The sequence below is a fragment of the Cucurbita maxima genome, unplaced genomic scaffold (genome assembly GCF_002738345.1).
Source record: "Cucurbita maxima cultivar Rimu unplaced genomic scaffold, Cmax_1.0 Cma_Scf00059, whole genome shotgun sequence".
NCBI lineage: Eukaryota > Viridiplantae > Streptophyta > Magnoliopsida > Cucurbitales > Cucurbitaceae > Cucurbita > Cucurbita maxima.
The window spans coordinates 117,036-121,930 of record NW_019272075.1 but is presented as its reverse complement, the minus strand read 5'-3'; the positions used below and the strand labels follow the sequence as shown (position 1 = coordinate 121,930).

Here is a 4,895-nt window from a genome sequence, read left to right as displayed (position 1 = left end):
AAAGGGATCCCACCAGTCAGCTTCCTTGCTCCTTACGAGTTTACTCGCCTGTTAACTCGCACACATGTCAGACTCCTTGGTCCGTGTTTCAAGATGGGTCGAATGGGGAGCCCACAAGCCGATGCCAGGAGCACGCAGATGCCGAAGCACGCCAAAAGACGCATGTTGCTAGCCACGATCGGGACGACGACGTCTCCACAAGCGTAACAAAGGCCTGGGCTTTTGCCGCCATCTCAATCTGCATCGGTCCATGCTTCAAGTCGATTGGCGGACTGGCTTACCACCTTTCCACATCCGACTGGGGCACATCGCCAGCCCCCATCCGCTTCCCTCCCGACAATTTCAAGCACTATTTGACTCTCTTTTCAAAGTCCTTTTCATCTTTCCCTCGTGGTACTTGTTTGCTATCGGTCTCTCGCCCATATTTAGCCTTGGACAGAATTTACCACCCGATTGGGGCTGCATTCCCAAACAACCCGACTCGTTGACAGCACCTCGTGGTGTGACAGGGTCCGAGCGCAACGGGGCTCTCACCCTCTCTGGCGCCCCCTTCCAGGGGACTTGTGCTCGGTCCGTCGCTGAGGACGCTTTTCCAGACTACAATTCGAACGCCGAGGGCGCCCGATTCTCAAGCTGGGCTCTTCCCGGTTCGCTCGAAGTTACTAAGGGAATCCTTGTAAGTTTCTTTTCCTCCGCTTATTAATATGCTTAAACTCAGCGGGTAGTCCCGCCTGATTCGTTTAGCAATAATACATGCTTCGTTTAGCAATAATACATAGGCAACATTGTTCGAGGGGTTTCCCAAGCACATCATGTCGCCAAATGCACGGCATCCGAGAGTGCAAGCAACCGAGACACATTTCGCCACAAGCCATTCAAAGGTTGAAGCGATATGCAAAGCGGGCTTCCAAGTTCAAACCTACTGCCAATCCCTGTACAACACGTGTCACGCCTAGAAAATTTGAAGGGTAAGTCTACGTCCGCTGGGGTTCGAAACGCACCTCTACCCGCACATTGCCCGCGTTGACCGCACGTACGCCCTACGCGTGGGGTGTGCAGGCGTGTGGGAGTCCCCTGTGAGCGCGTGTAGGCGCGTGAGTGCCCTGTTTTCACCCATTTTTCCTCCCGATTCTAGTGCTAATCCTATTTTACTGTGAACTAGGTCTTTATATAGATAATTCGTAATTTTTGGACTCCAAGCTCGGGAAGGCACGCGACATACTTGTAAGTAACCATACGAATTTAGGAAGTAATACTTGTAGGGTGCGCTTGGTTTTGCATGCATGCTAGAGAAAATTACCCATAGGTGGCGAGATCTAATGATCCTCTGTACTTAGGAAGTTAAATATATATCTGTTGGACTTGTTGCTTTTATGAGATTTCGTACTCGATATTTGTATGCTTGTTGGACTATCTTTCTATTGTTTTTATCTGTTCATACTATATTGGTGGACTGGAGGATTTGTGTATCTGTACTCTGGGTGTTGAATAGATGATATCGCCCTGTTGAGCTTGTATGGTTGTACTTGTTGTTATTCATACATAAACTCCTACTGAATGATTGTGTGAACTTATGATATGATTGATAAGTTGTAGTGCTGTGTTTTGCCTATGGTGAACTCTTGTAGGAATTGAGTTGGGTTTAGATAGGGACCCTCCTGATGTTACGGTCCATGGTGTCGTGAGCGACGCTTAGAGGGAGAGACCCTTTAACCCTATATTGTTATGGACTTGTAAATCTTGATTGAGTGATTCTGGAAACTAGGGCCCCTAACTCAATAATCTACCTACCCTTGAGACATAGAGAACCACGTTAGGACCCGAGGTGTAGAAAGTTGACCGTAGCTAGTATAGCATTTGAGTATACTCCACTTCCCTTCCTACTTCAGTGTGGTACTGTTGAGCTAGGTGACACGCTAGTTAGGGAGGTGTTACCCTTCCCTTCCTACTCCGGTGTGGTACAATTGAGCTTGGCGAGACGCCTATTAGGGAAGTGTTACTTAGTGGTAGATCGAATACTCTGCATGGGGATCCATCATATGGTTAGATGTTGATCACGCAGGTGGGTCAAGGTCGCCTGCATGATGAGTTCCGTCTTGTGGAAGGATGACTAATTCTAGCTGGGTTGTACGAGGGATACATGTAGTTATGAGGGAGCACCTCATCCTCAAACGCTGAATATCGCTTCAAAGATTAAGTCCTTCCACCCCGATCTATGTACTGAGAGTATTGAAACTCTAGAGTCTAGAGGATATTTGGTGGTTCTCTCTTAAACTTGGATGCGATTAAGAGCCTACAAGTAGGTTGATTTCTGAGTATATTTTTATACTCACCCCGTTTCCCTCTTTTTTTTCTTTCAGGCCCGTGAATTTACGCTTCGTGGCGAAGGGGGTGTTCGGGAGCTTGAAAGTTACAAAGGAATTGTTGTCTCGAGGCGTATGTCTAGTTTACTTTTGTGTACTTGGCATTTATTTTATCATGTACCCCAATCCCTTTTTCCCCATTTTGTACAATGTTTCTCTTTTCTACTTTGCGAGCAAATTTTATACTTGAAACCTGTTGCATTTTGCTTTTCTTCTACTTTCATGCATTGCATAGTCTGTAGAATCACTCCTGGTAATTTCGATGTGTGGAAATTCTAGGTTGTGTCAATATGGCTTCGTGCGACACATCATCATAACTCATACAATTTTTAGCCTATCCTTTAGTAAGGCCACTCAATTGGTTGCCCTTAGCTAGAGTACTTCCTAATTTAATTATCGTAAGCTCCTGTTCCTCGGGAGCTACTCCAAAGGTTTTCGGGGTTCGCTTCCTATCGCACCGTTCCTCACCTTTTGTTAATATTTCACATTTTAATTAATAATCCAACTAACAATGTGACACGATTCTAAAATGGTCTCAGTAAAAATCGAATAACATGTTTTTATTGTTTCTAAATGGTTGAGTAACAAAACTTAAAATAAAAATATTGTTGGTTATAATATTATATTCAGATCTTCCATTTTCCTTCTCTCTTCCCTCTATTTCTCTGTTTTGTCCAATTTAATTGATTATGATTTTCTTTTCTTTCCTTAAAAATATATCACAAATGAATAATCATTTTTTCTATTCGGTTTACTATCCATTTTCAATCAAAACTGATTTTTTTTTAATCATTCTAATTCTAATACTAATATTCTTTTCTTTCCAAATCTTCCTATCTTTTTTTTTCTTTTTTTTGCTTTGCTACAATTTGTTGTATATATAGAAAGAGTCGAGATACTAAGAATGCCTTAAAATCACGGCTAAATGTCACCAACTATAGTCCGACTAAAAATGTGGCAAAGATAGTCGACTATTTATTTATTTATTTTTTTTTTTTTTTGTATTTTTACTTCTTATTTATTTAAAAATCATCCATTTTTAACTTTCATGGCTATAGCTTTTAAAATTATTAATAGAAACTTAGGTTTTTCTTCTATTTTTTGAAATTATTAGGGTTTCCACCTTGGTCTCACACTATTATGTCTTTAATTTAATGCTACGCCTTTTTTCTTTTCTTCTTAACTTTTATGTTTGGTAAAAAAAAAATTGTGTATATAGAAAGAGTCCAGCAACAGAAATTAGGTTTTTAGATCTGCTTAAAATCAAGTAAAAAAATGTCGCCCCTTGTAGAAACAAAAATGTCTCAAATTAGGTTTTGTGTGTTTTTAATGCTCAAATGTTTTCAAAATCGATAAATTTTGACATTTGTCCCTACGACTTTTCAAATTATAAACTGGAACACAGTTTTGAAAATTACGAAATTAGGATTTTCAAACTAGTGTTTGCATTGTCAGTTCATGTAATAAACACAAAATTTTCTACTTAATTTAAGGTCTATATTGTATACATATCATGAAATATTGAATGCGGAAAGACTTCATTTAAATTTTATAAAACATAACTTTTATCTTAAAACACAACCCATTACGTGTTTCAAAAACACATTTAAAAAAACGACACAACAAAAGGCTAAATAAAATAAATACGACTACCCTTTGCATGTACCATAGTCTTGAGTTGCGATGTCTTTGTTAGCCAGAAATGTCTTGCCTTATAAAATAACTATACTCTTTTTTTTTTTTAATTTAGTTGGGCTCGTTTTTTAGATAAATTGTAAACTTATAATTTATAATGGAGTGTCTAATAAAAAATTAACATATTCAAAAAAATTTAAAAAGTATATTTATATAAAATTGAGTTAAAAATCGAATAAAGTTTGAATATATATATCTGAGGAAAGTTTAAAAACATATTATATAATTTTTTAAGATACAAATACAATTTCAAAAGAAATGATTTTTTGAAAATTATTTTAGAATTTTGGGATCTTATAGACATTACGAAAGCAACACTTTAATGGTGGCGTTGTTTGATTTAAATTACGCAAAACTTTATAGTATTTTTTTATTTTACTTATATTTTATTTGTCTGAATTCAAAGCCTAAGTCGTGACAAAATCAGGAATTAAGAGATTTTGTTTATAACTACTCAATATTAAATAGTAAAACATTAAATAATAATAAATAATAATCTCAAATCTAAGAAAGCATATTTTTTCTTAAACCTTAAAAGTTATTTTTAATTGAATTTAAGGTGATTGACATCAAATTTTGCACATACAACTAAATTCATGAAAATTTTGAGGGATCAATTTGGTTGAAATCAATTTGTTCCTCCAAATGTCAACCAATTTACCCCAAATTTTGCTTTATTTAATGCCTCACCTTTTAAATTCCAAATTTTTTTAACGCCTCCTCTTTTTTACCAACCCACTTAGATGATCCTATTTTAACTATTTGATTATGATTAGGGTTGGATGTCTTCCTTTCTTAATTATTTATTTATTTATTTTTTTTTTTTTTTTTTTTTTT

At 37.2% G+C, this 4,895-nt stretch overlaps 1 pseudogene; it reads right to left on the bottom strand.

The window, feature by feature from the left end:
- LOC111471880 overlaps positions 1-745 on the bottom strand; it is a 10,799-nt pseudogene extending 10,054 nt beyond the window's left edge.
- Between the last annotated feature and the right edge of the window lie 4,150 nt (positions 746-4,895).